At 38.7% G+C, this 13,950-nt stretch overlaps 1 long non-coding RNA gene across 2 annotated transcripts; it reads right to left on the reverse strand.

The window, feature by feature from the left end:
* Positions 1-12,641: 12,641 nt before the first annotated feature.
* On the reverse strand, positions 12,642-13,571 carry LOC116168773. 2 transcript variants are annotated; one of them, XR_004144835.1, is made up of 3 exons: positions 13,482-13,571; positions 13,213-13,384; positions 12,642-13,166 (listed from the first exon to the last, which is right to left on the reverse strand). It is a non-coding gene; the product is annotated as an uncharacterized LOC116168773 (long non-coding RNA). The 2 variants fall into 2 exon arrangements; XR_004144836.1 differs by lacking the exon at positions 13,482-13,571 and adding an exon at positions 13,446-13,481.
* Positions 13,572-13,950: the final 379 nt, after the last annotated feature.

Consider the following 13,950-nt stretch of genomic DNA (forward strand, 5'->3'; position numbering starts at 1 on the left):
ACTCAGAAGTTAGCCTAGATGTACCTCTTAGCCTAGAAAATTCATAAAAGGAGGCGAAAATCATCATGTTTTTTTTGCGGTTTTTTGCAAAAATATCGCGACCGTCAGGGCTAGATGAAATATGTTTAGCTGAAAATGCTCTTCGTGCAATTTCATACGAGATAGGTAACTGAAGAGTTGGCGTAAAGTCACCTTCAACCTTCATGTGTGAGGAATTCATTGTAAAACAAAGTATTTCTATGTACCATTTATTCACGTAAAAACAGTATTTTCATATTAAAATATTCACACATTCATTTATAACTCAACGTAATCATTACCCTTATACTTATCCAAATAAATTCGTACTTTTTCGATCAGACTTCTTAATCAAAAGTTATAGACTAGAAACCAATTTGAAAAAAATTCAAAGGGCTGTAACTTTTGAACTAGTAGCCCAATCTTGGAACTGTTTGAAATTATGGATTCTACAGGCCACATTCTATAAGAAAATTTTTTTTTCGGGTCGATCTGAGACAATTTTTTTTTCGGGGCTCAAAAAAAGGCAGTGTATAACCTTCCTTTTTTACCAAAAATCGACTACACAAAAATTTCTCGGGAAAACACTTTTTCTTATTAATTTGGGTTCGTAGAATCCAAATCAATCCGTACTTTTTCGATCAGACTTATCAATCAAAAGGTATAGACTAGAAGCAGATTCCACTTCTTCAGGCTTTTCGACGTCATCTAGTGGTAGTGGGTCGTCTGAGATTACCGACTCGTAGTTCTCGTCTTCCGCTTTACCTGATGCATGGGTACCCTGAAGAGACGACGTGGCATTTAGGCACGATGCTCTATGACACTGGACGCAGAGTTCATTACACTTCAGACCTACAACAAGAAGCATTATGTCAAAAAAATGTTTATAATTATGTATACGATTATAATATTCTCTCGTGTGTCCTAAGTGTCCGGTAGAGAAGGTTTACCTGATTTCCTGCAACTGTTTCAGAAAATCAGGTAAACCTTCTCTACCCGACACTTAGGAGTTAGGACACACGAGAGAATATTATATTCGTATATTTAATTATAAAATTTTTTTGACATAATACTTCTTGTTGTAGGTCTGAAGAACGAATTCTGCGTCCAGTGTCATGGAACATCGTGCCTAAATGGGACGTCGTCGTTTCAGCGTGCCCATGCAGGTAAAGCGGAAGGCGAGGAGAACTACGAGTCGGTAATTTCAGACGACCCACTAGCACTAGAGGACGTCGAAGAGCCTGAAGAAGTGGAATCTGCAGAGGATAATATTACGTTGAGGTATAAATGAATGTGTGAATATTTTAATATGAAAATACTGTTTTTACGTGAATAAATGGTACATAGAAATACTTTGTTTTACAATGAATATTTCCTCACACATGAAAGTTGAAGGTGAAAGGTGACTTTAAGCCAACTCTTCAGTTACCTATCTCGTATGAAATTGCACGAAGAGCATTTTCAGCTAAACATATTTCATCTAGCCCTGAAGGTCGCGATATATTTGCAAAAAACTGCAAAAAACACGAAAATGGATGATTTTCGCCTCCTTTTATGAATTTCCTAGGCTAAGAGGTACACCTAGGCTAACTTCTGGGTATCTACCTTGTAAGAAATTTCACGAGGAGCATTTTCAGCTAAAAATATTTCATCTAGCCCTAAAGGTCGCGATATATTTGCAAAAAGCCACGAAAATTGATGATTTTCGCCTCTTTTATAAATTTCCTAGGCTAAGAGATACACCTAGGCTAACTTCTGAGTATCTACCTTGCATAAAATTTCCCGAGAAATATTTTCAGCTAAAAATATTTCATATAGACCTCATAGATCGCGAGATATCAGCCAAAAAGAGCGAAAACACGGTTTTTGGGGGATGGCTGGAGCCTTTAGCACAGGGTCTGGGGGGTGGGATTTTTAATATGTTGTTTCTGACACCTAACTGAACATATTCCACCATTTTTTTCTTTTCCACCTCAAAATGTCCAGTTAGATGTCTTTATCGCCTAGACTAATAATTAATTTTCAGGTTTAAAGTCTTTGAAGATAAAACGATGATAGTATCTTCCATGTACCTTTACACTATCCAAGCCTTTTGTTCATTCCTGAAAAACAGTGTAACCGTTAAATCAACACCTACTATTTCGAAAGCACTTGCATTCCTTATTCTATTCTCTGGAAGAAATCACTGATCTGACTGTTCTACGACCTCCAAGGGTCCAATATGTTTCTCGCATATGACTTAGTACAGTTTGTACACAAACATGACACATATGAGGTAAAATATTTCATGCGTCGAGGCATGTCGCACTACTCTCCGTCTATTAGGTCTAATTCTTATTAACCCACAATCATCCTTGAAAGGTAACAAACATGATACAGACTTATTTTGTTCGTATTCAAAACCTAAGTCAAGTTGAATTAATGCAATAACATCCCAATACAGCCGAAAATAAGTTTCGGGTTAATTTCCCACTGCGATACATGCAATTAAGGTGGCGTTTACAAAAAGTGCAAAAGTTGCCTTGCGATTTCCTCAATAACTTTGTTTCGAGGTAAAAAAAAATGAACTTCTGTTAACGACCGATGGTTGCTAAAGGTTTAAGCTTGCGAATGAAGTTAAATTTGATAACAAATTATTGTCAGTGTGTTATAAAAATGAAAGATATATATTTTATATGGGAGTTTTTAGCGCATTTTTGCAAATTTATTTGTAAAAATGATCAAAGTCCTCGTGTGAGATCGAAGGGACTTCAGCGCATTTTTGTGTGGCAGATCAGTGTTTTATTAGCCAATATTGACTCCACCATCAATAAGATCTTGCCGAAAGCTTCCACGTTCACTTTGTCGGTACCATTTTCTCACTTACCGTGCACTCGCAATTCGCGTTTGAAGTTTTGACTCCACCATCAGTAAAATCCTTTGGGGTTACCATATTCCCTTTGTCGACACCCACTTCTGATCACCCGCAACAATTCGGATTTGAAGTTTCGACTCCACCATCAGTAAGATCTCGTCGGGGGTTACCACATTCCCTTTGTCGATACACAGTTCCGACGTCCCGTTCATTCGTAATTCACATTTTGGTAGATTTCGCTAAAATCCCCGCATAAAATCGTATTCAACTTTTGGGTACTTCACATAGCTCGACCTTCTATTAGTGACACGAGAAAGAGAGACCGCGATTCGCGCTGTAAGAAACTTTTGGGCGCCCAAAGTCGTCTACCCCTCGAAGCGCGCCGCGCAAAAGGTGGTTTATGTCGCCCCTAAGAAAAAAAAACAAAATTCCGCGACGCAGGAGTTGTGCGCGTTGACAAGATCTTCCCGACGACACCAATTTGAAAACAATCGGAGAAAAACTGTAGAAGAAGATAGATAAAAACTGAAAAATCTCCAGGTTAGTATAATACGCTCGGGGATGGCATCCAGATGTCGTCGACTCCAAATCTTGTAGCCCCATCCCTAACGTTCTTAATTACACGGCCCCGATAGTTACATGTACACTCCTTGTCTTTTTACAAGCGTTTTTCTACGGGCGCGCATTTACTGCCAGCCAGCCAGCCAACCAGCCAGCCGACCAGCCAGCCAGCCAGCCAGCCAGCCAAAGTGAGATTAAAAGCTACTTTTTACAAAAAAAAATTTTTGCAAAAATGCGCTAAAAAGTAGCTTTTAATCTCACTTTGGCTGGCTGGCTGGCTGGCTGGCTGGTTGGCAGCAAATGTGGGCGCGTAGAAGAACTCTTGTAGAAAGGCAACGGGTGTACGTGTATCTACAGGGCCGTGAAATTTGTCAACCTTAGGGACATGGCTACATGATGTGGGGTTGGCGACATCTGGGCGTCATCCTCGAGCGTAGTATACTAACGTAAAGGTTTTTCAGTTTTTTCCTATCTTCTACTACAGTTTTGGTCCGATTCTTTTGAAATTGGTGTCGTCGGAAAGATGTTGTAAACGCGCACAACTCCTGCGTGGCGGAATTTTGTTTTTTGTCATAGGGGCGAAATTAACGACCTTTTGCGAGGCGCGCGCACGTCTTCGAGAAGTAGTCAGGCGCCTTTTACCTTCCGTTGCGAACTCACGCGGTTTAACGTTTCGTGAATCTCGAATCGCTGTCTCTCTTTCTCGTGTCGCCCATAGAAGTGAATTGCGAGTGAACGGGACGTCGGAAGGGGGTACCGTCAAAGGGAATGTGGTAGCCCCCGACACGATCTTCCTGATGGTGGAGTCAAATCTTCAAACGCGAATTGCGGGTGAACGGGAAGTCGGAAGTGGGTACCGTAAAAGGGAATGTGGTAGCCCGCGACACGATCTCACTGATGGTGGAGTCAAATCTTCAATCGCGAATTGCGGGTGAACGGGACGTCGGAAGTGGGTACCGTAAAAGGAAATGTGGTAGCCCGCGACACGATCTCACTGATGGTGGAGTCAAATCTTCAAACGCGAATTGCTGGTGAACGGGACGTCGGAAGGGGTACCGTCAAAGGGAATGTGGTAGCCCCCGACACGATCTTCCTGATGGTGGAGTCAAATCTTCAAACGCGAATTGCGGGTGAACGGGACGTCGGAAGTGGGTACCGTAAAAAGGAATGTGGTAGCCCGCGACACGATCTCACTGATGGTGGAGTCAAATCTTCAAACGCGAATTGCGGGTGAACGGGACGTCGGAAGGAGGTACCGTCAAAGGAAATGTGGTAGCCCCCGACACGATCTTCCTGATGGTGGAGTCAAATCTTTAAAAGCGAATTGCGGGTGCACGAGGAAAGTGGGAAGCGGTTAGTGAATGTAGTAGCCTTCGACAAGATCTGTTATTGATGGTTGAATCGAAAGTGGCTAATAGAATACTGATCTGCCACACAAAAATGCGCTGAAGTCCCTTCGATCTCAAACGAGGACTTTGATAATTTTTTCTTTTCGTTGTGTCGTGGCGCATTTGTGGTTGCCGAATGATGAATAGATGGACCTGATTCAGGATGATCTTGATCTTCTAAAACAATAGGCATGTATTGCCTGGCCGCTTCAAAATCATCTGCTGTAAATTTATCAGGATTGAAACGCCAAATTCCACTTGCCGTAAATCCTGACATTGCTTTTTCCATGGTGGATGTCTTGACATATGCTTTATTAAACATTTCAGCTAGGTCGGACATCAATATCTTCTCCTGGTTGCCATTTTTTATAAAGTTATCACATTCTTTATTAAATGCGCACTTAAATGGAGCAAAAAATGAAACGTCCAGCGGTTGCAATCGGTGAGAAGTGTGGGGCGGAATTCAAAGCATCACAATACCGTGAATTTTGCAGTAGTTATAAATTGATAGAGAATAATGTGACTGTAATGGTTATCCAGCACCAGTAAAATAGGATTAGTTACACTTGCATTTGTGAATGACTTAAAGTGTGCCAACCACTGAAGGAAACATTTCTCGTCGCTCCATCCATTATCAGTTATGGAATAAATTCCTTCAAGGGGACCATTTTTTATTAATGTAGGGGACATTCTTTTTCTGGGGAATATAATAAGTGGCGTTATAAAATTTGCACAAGCACTCATTGCACAAATGGCAGTTACATTCTTTCCTCGTTCCCAGGATATTTTTGACCCAAACTGTTTAACGCCTTTTGGCCCCAACTGTTTGGTTGGTTTTTGGACGGTGGAAATACCTGTCTCGTCCACATTAAATATTTTACTGGGAGCACACTTGTATTTATTTAGCAACGATCCCAGATTAGAAAAAAACGTTTGAACAGATTCTTCATTGCAAGCCGTGATTCTATTAATACTTGTACTCTCCGGTTTGCGCAAGCTAATTTTGGGATTTCGTTGGAGAAATCCTTTCATCCAATCCTTGCCGGCTTCTTGGCGAATTTTATTCAAGTTGTTCTTTATATTATTGGATTCAGCATATTGAAAAGCGATTTTTCACAGCTCACCAGGAGTCAATCCATGAAACAACTTTGCCAACTTAAGGACATGCGCTGCTATCTGGGCCTCAACGTCAGCTGTAAACACAGAATGCCTTCCTAATTGGGGATCAGAAATGTGTTTATGTTTCTTTCGTCTCCTTAAAGTTGACTCCGGAATTTGGAATGCTCTAGAGACTTCTCTAATTTTTCGCCCGCCTTCTATAGCTGTCATGGCTTTTTGTAACACTTCTTCCGTCCACGTGCCAATATTCATTGTTCTAACATATTTTTTTGGCATGTGGAATAGAAATGATTCCACTCAAACGATTTAACGTTTAACTCAATGTCGGATAATGAGGCGCAATGGGTACCGCATTATCCGAGTTGACATCGCCAAGGTAAAAACTAAGCAGGGCAAATGCAACTTCATAGATTCAAGAACAGAGTGCGTAGGTTAGCTCTTTAACTGAAAATTGTCCTACCGTTTCAGTAAGATCAAGATTTAAAAATAAATAGTAGACTTACATTAAATTTAACTGTACACAAATTTAATAAGAAAATCTTGAAAAATTGATAAATCACAATAACAGAATAAGGAGCAAGCGAAACTGATCGAAATTAAAGTAGAGCCATGCAAAGACGTTTGTGTATGAAAGCATTTGATCAAACCCGATATTTGTCAATTCAGTTTTAATATAGAAGGATCGCCTCATTACCCTCCGCGCCGCATTACCCTCCTTTCCTAATTAGTAACTATACATTACAAGGCACCAAATGATATTAGGTTGACTTGTAAAAATATTTGCATTGTTTGTTCACTTTTAATAAAACTCCTGTACGCGATTAAATGTAGTCCAAGGGATTGGTCCTTTGGGCCGAACCAAGTTTCTTTTCGCGTTTTCCAATATTTATACAACCATAAATACATCTCGAACAGCATTCTAACAAAGATTAAGCAAATAAATCGAGATTTACCCAACGGGTAAATTAATACAAAAACGGCGAAGGATGCCAAGCTGCCGTGATACGGCCCTATCTAGTTTAATCCAATATAATAAAGCCTTTGTTTCATCGAATGCGTCCGATCTTTACGATAAATGTATAGGCGCGTTTTTCATGTGTACGGTTCTCAGTAAATAATAAATAATCTCTCACTCTTACACAAAAATTGGATATATATGGGACGTTTCCTGTCAAACAATCCCCCTGTGCATCAGATTAATTATAAATTGACGTCTTGTCAGGTTATAAGTCGTAAATTAGATGTTGATGCCTAGTAATTTCCGTAATGTACTTCTTCAGTAACAGTGACTTTAAAGTTACCCATCTGTTGATCTATAACATACTGCCACTGTTAGTCTAAATGGAAGAAATTAAACGATAGCGTAAAAAGAGCGTCGAGAGAGCTAGATATTTATCTTGTAATATCAGCGAATGTCATCGATGGTAAATGTAGAGCCTTCATAGCCAGATATCACAATATATAAACTTCAGTATAATACAAAAACTTTGAAGTCGCTTATAAAAACGTGAAAAAGACAGGAAAAACAACCGATATCATATTATCTCATTTCTCATCGGCAGTCTGGAGACACTTGTGTTCGACTGTTGTCTGCAATGTGGTAACCCTGTGCACGTACAAGAAACATGACGCAATAAAAATGAGTGGGCGAACACCGGACTACGGAAACGGAGGCGGCAAATTGCCATCTGACATTACCAACTAGAACTAAATTTCTCAACTAGTTAAATGTGTCGGATACGGTACATATTAATCTTCCCTTTTAATTATTTTGCAGTTCTCAGTTTAAGAACAGTATATTTGTTCTCATTTTCTTGCGCTACAACGTGACACTGTCCATTCATTGTAGATAATTAAATACCATTGCACTTTAAGGCGCTGCGTGAGCGCGGAATATGAATGGACATGTTGATTCATTTTCCAGCCGACTGTTATTAGATTTTGCACGCAAATACATATACTATCGCCAAAATTAATCGACAGCTGGTAGAGGCCTACCGAGAAATGTTAGATGAATGCGTGCACTCTATAATAAAGAAACATTTGAGCGTAGCAACCATCTTTCATTATGATTATGAACATCGTTCGACAACTTTCATGCAGGCTGATCATGTGTGACTAACTTCAAATTGAGTGTTCTGGATTGGCAGTTTTTCTAACTATTTATCCTGTCATCATCATTACGGAGTATATGGGGTGTTCAAATTGAAAGGTTGGTTTCCAAAACATTTTAGTAATTCTACATTTTTTAAAGTCTGTAGCCTATTAATAAAATTGGCCATCTTTATTTTATGGGCCGCTGGTTTTTTTGTGAGTAGTGAACGGTCAGTGGCTCTGGGAAGTTACTGGCGACAGTCTGTCGGCGATAACAAGCGGTAATACAATCTTAATGGGGTTTATGTGATTAAAACTGCTAATTTCTCGGCAATGGGAAACGATGAATCTGCAATGTTAAAAGGCCGTGGGTTTGATTTATGGTACAAGAATACCTGTAATTCGTGAATTTACACAAATCAAATGAGCTAATGATTAAAAATGGCCGATTTCATTTATCAAGCGCCATTTTGGGGCGTGAAAAAATTGGAAAGATAAGTTGGGATGCGTCAGGGCAAAAGAAAGAACAAACTGCGATAGCTATCAACGGAAAGCTACGTGAATTAGGATTTTTGAAAAAAAATTTTGGAGCGCCGTAACGGCATCGAACTTTTTTTTTCAAATAGCAACCTAAAATTTTTATTCTATTATTTGGAAGGGTTATATTATCAAAAAACGGAGAAAAAAATTGTCAAAGTCAAAAAATTGTGTTGCATATGTGCAAAACGCAACGACCTTGTTTCTGAAGCAATTTAAACGAAATTTCTATGGTAAGTCCCTTTAATAAAAGCAAACAAAATTCATGCGCAAAAATCGTGTTGCGCATGCGCAGAAATGCAATTTTCTTATTTATGGAACAATTAAAACGAAATTTGGATGGTAGGTCCTCCTAATAAAAGAAAACAAAATGCATGCGCAAAAAATCGAGTTGCGCATGTGCAACATCCAACTTTCTTATTTATGGAGCAATTTTAACGAAATTTGGATGGTAGGTCCCTCTAATAAAAGCAAACAAAATGCATGCGTAAAAAATGCACCTTTCTTATTTTTTCCGTCTGTATGTACGTACATATGTTGGCTTGGTTCTTCTTTACTATATTTCCCTTTGCTTCGTTTTGGCTGGTGTACGAGAACCACATTGGTTACCCCGATCCACATCTACTTTGCCTGAGCTTACCTCGTCTAATCTGAATGTAATTTCGTTACGTTTGTTCATTTCGTCACATCCTTCGATTTTTGTCAAGAGTTAACGTGTGATTACTGTTTGGATTTCGCCGTCTCCTTACGAGGAAACAAAAAGGGGTTTTTGGTAAATCGAAAGACCCGATCAACGTTGACGTTGGAAGGTCTCTTATCTCGCGGGGGGTTCGGCGAGCACAGGGCCAGTATACTTGCCTTGAGCATCTGGACTTGGTCAGGCGTTGTACTACCCTATTTTTATCTCGCAGGAGTTATGTTTTCGTAAGTAATTGCACAAGTGCATAAAAATTACCGATAATTCTTTTGAAAGCATTTTGTCTAAAAACTGCATGAGTTTATTTTCATATTTTGGCAAAAATTAGAACGCCCACGCTGACCCAGGTACGATAGGCGAGCGCCGTGGGCTCGTTGCGGTCGCTAGTAATGACGTCATATCTGACGTCGCGATTGCGACCATAACGACTGTGGTCGTTATGTGGAACGGCAGCCGAGCGTCGTGGTCGTTGCGGGCGTTAAGTGGAACGTACCCAAAAAATAGTATCATGACAGATGACAGCCTGACATTAGCGACTTCTGCAGTCAAATGCCAGAGGTAGACGATGAAATATTTGTGTTTCGATGGCCGTGAATTCAGTACCTAATTGTATTTCCGCGTGAAATTAGCATTGGAGGACAAAGGCATCGAAAAATAGCTGAAAACGAATGTGGCGGAACCTAATATGTGTGCCAATGCGGCAGCAATTGAGGATATTGTTGTGAAACGCGATACCATATTCGACTAGCAGTGCAATAGCCCATCGAACAATTTCTATGAGTTAGATTCAGCTAAGAGATTATGTTGACGAGGCAGAGTAAGACGTTCAATTGAAAGGATTGTTTTCAGAAAGCAGTTGATGGAATCTTGACCATCCACTCAGGCGGAGCTGTGGAAGTTGAAAGATATGATGCTGAACCCACTGATGTGTGACCTGTGGGATGATCAAAAAGTGTTTTCAATTAGACTTACCCTTACTCAATGGTAGCGAAAATCATAATTATACGTCTTTTGCTTAGACCAATTATTTTGTAATAAATTGATTGGAGAGGAATTTTGTGTTTTATTTAATAAGTGTAATAATCCGTTCTTCTGGATATTACTGTCTTTTCATTTTCTTCGCCTGCAAAGTTATTCAAAATTTTACATTGAATAAATGTTCTTAACTCTGATGACACCAATTTTTGAAGTGTATACAGTCTAAACTTGAATGCATTAGGGAAGAGGAATGTGGTAGAGAAGGTTGCATGTGGCACTTCCTGCATGTTTCATATACCACCTAGTTCGTATCGACTACTGATTAACTTGGAACGCCTTTTTCGTGTCAATCGCCGCTTAGCATCCACCGCCTACTACGGTCGAGAGGGGAAGGAACATCTCTCGCATTTTCCATGATAATATTGTCAATCTCACTTCAACGTAGACACCCTTGTGTTATTTCCAAATCACTGGGATTGAAACATGAACATGAATTAAGTAAAACATGTAGGGAACTGCTTACTACTATTATGATATAATTAAAAACACATGTATAATACTTGTACATCATTATTTAATGTTTATTATATCGTGAAAAAATAACATAACCTGTTAAGAAATTAAAGTTGGCACTGAGGAATTTTAAGAACACTATAACCAACTTAAAATCAACAATGTAATTTGAATAATATAACCTCACTTACGACGAAATGAAGTGAACTTTGAATGAAGATTGTGGAAAATGTAAGGGTTCTTCCGCAAATTTTTTAACTGATAACGTGTAATTAAGGTGTCCTCTATCCATTTCTATCAATTTCATGATCATATCTGGGGGGCTTATTAGCGCAACGTAACCTAAATTTTCATCTAAAAAGGAAAGATGTTCTCATAATACTTGCAGGGATTTGTTTCTTACTAGAAACAACCAAATTCATATTCATATTTACAGTTTTTATATCGCTAATTGTAATAATAAAACGTTCCCAATATGTGAACGCAACCACCGCGGCGACGCCGGTAATTTGACTGCTCCCTGTGATATTGCGGTGTACGCCACACATGCCTACGTGTACTGTGTGTCGCCAACTTTTTGACGCAAAATGGCGGCCGAACTCCTATTGTCGCCACTGTCTCTATAAAGTCACTGTAAACCAAAGAAGCGACACAGAACGTAGAAAGCAGGGTGAAAGATAAATGAGCATAAAATCATAGGGAAAAGATTAAAGAACCAAAAGAAGTAGGAAGAGGGTAAAAACGGCATCATAGATATAAGGAAAAAAATACGGCGAATTTCAAACGTAATTTATAATCCCAAAAGAAATAATCCCAAATTCTAAAATTAAATATGAACCCTAATCTAAATTAAAACCAAAATAAAACTTCTAAAGGGGTTTCGAAGGCGACAAAACTAAATAAAAACTAAAAGAGAAAAAAAACGTTAACACCAAATGTACGCGGTTATTTGCGATGAGTAGAATTGCCGAAAGCCGTCAGCTCGCTTTCTCTATTGCTTTTTACAGAAATTTGCTACACCACGCACAAGTGACAGCATCAACCTGGTAGTATGGTGGAAATCGAGTCTCCACTAACATCTTAAATAAACAAGACGCAGTCATCGAAAAACAACTCCATAGAAAAGGCACGACGTGAGCTGTTGCAGATTTTCTTTGAATGTAAATGGCCGAATGAATGACCAAATAAGGCGAGACCAAATCGCTTGCTAATACAGACGCGATCTTCGACCACCACTAACTTTTGAATCCATCACATATTTTCATCTGTCTTGATTTGTTACAGAATTTCCCTGCACATTCGCCTCTGTCTCTCCTGTATACTATGAAACTTTTAGCGGATTACACCGTGAAATTACTCGTATGCGAGCCACTTTTAAGTCAGAAAGTAAATTGTACTTTATATCGGTAAGCTGCAATGTACTTATATAAAAATTTATCACTATAAACCTAGTTTTCTCAAGAAGTAATTTATAAAACGGCCGACAATATAACGTTGCACGTTCAAAAGCGAAAAGCTGGAACCATTTGAAATCAGAAAATGAGCTTTGTACGAATATGAGATTATTTTGAATTCTCCTGCCCCACGTCTGCGAAGGTGGCGGCGAATAAGGTAATAAAGTGGTTATCCAACGGAGTAGGCGACAAAAGCTTCTTTAGCACATTGTAGCGTGAAGTGGCATTTCATTACCACCATTCAAGCTACTGAAGTTGCATTTCGACCACAGCCGACTGCATTTACGACTGCTACTATACACTTAAATAGTGCACGCCTCTAATGCAAGTTTCCGATTTCGAAGGAAAAGTAACCACAAAAGTAATAATTTTCGATGGGATTTTGGCAATGTGAATTTTTTTTGGGGAATTTGAATTAAGCGCTTTATTAACAACTTTACATATTAAATTATAAAAATAATTTACCAATAGCAAAACATAGTAGATACAAAAAAAAAGCGAACGTTTCGTTTATTGTAAGAGATCGCAAACTATTTTCATTACCGGCCTCAAAAGAAACTCAAAGAGATTTAAATCCCCTATTTCTAGGCACAGTAGTGGCATAGCTACGCACATCTCTGAACATAAATATATGACCATATTTTCAGTACATTGGACGCTAAGTTCTATATTCTGAAGAATCGGTTCTAGTCTGGCAAGGACGACACTCAATTGCCATATAGTTCCATTTACTAAATTCTGGATACAAAATAGCATTTCCGTAACGAGTTCATTTACCCCATTCTCTAAGTTTAGATTTAAGCAAAGGCCCGCGTCTAGTAAAGCTTGACCAAGTTGTTCAATAATTCCCGGCGTATTTATATTGACGGCGTTTATAATACCCACGTATATACAAAATAAAGCACCAGACACAAAATTTCCCAAGTTGATCCCTTGTCTGAATTGCAGTTCATCTGTTGAGACAGTTTTAGACTAACTTCTAATGATGTAGATACTTACTCGGTTTAACTGCCTCCTTTGCTCCGTTACAGAAATAAACTATAGCAACGCTGATGAATGAAAGCAGTAGTAGCTTCAACATTTTGAACTATTTTGACGATCCACAACTGTTTTCCGCAGTTTTTATATTAATTTTATGCTCGCTCTTATCAAATATTGCAATAAATGGAAGCTAAAATGTAGAACTTAGACAAAGATAAGGTGTCCAAAATAATCAAATAATAAAAACAAACTGTAGTCGGCGACATGTTTTCTGTTCAACAACATACCATCAGTGTCATGGATCACTGTCTACATGCACATATTTATAGAACACAGTTCTTCGACCCACTATACTTTGAATTTCCAGATTATCTTAATTAGTTTCTTTAAACAGCAATGTGCGATAAGGAAGTGTAGACCTACCGGAAATATACAATATACGTCTGCACTATCTCCACACTTTGTAAATATTATCATTTTTGAGTCAGAATAGCTCAAAATGAATAAGAGCTTGTTGTTTACAAATAAATGCTTAAAAGGGTCTATAAATTCAAAAAAATCGTGTTTGTATTATTGTATTTCAGCGCGAGCTTCGAATAAACACCTTTCGAACTCGAATAACTCGCAAATTCGATATTTCAAGATGTAGCTTGAACAATTTTAAAAAAAGTTTACATTTAAAAAAAATGAAAAACGATCATTCTTCATACCTCCATTGAAATTAAAAATTACCTGCTTGCCCTGCTCCTTGACATC

This window comes from Photinus pyralis, unplaced genomic scaffold, assembly GCF_008802855.1.
Source record: "Photinus pyralis isolate 1611_PpyrPB1 unplaced genomic scaffold, Ppyr1.3 Ppyr1.4_LG1, whole genome shotgun sequence".
NCBI lineage: Eukaryota > Metazoa > Arthropoda > Insecta > Coleoptera > Lampyridae > Photinus > Photinus pyralis.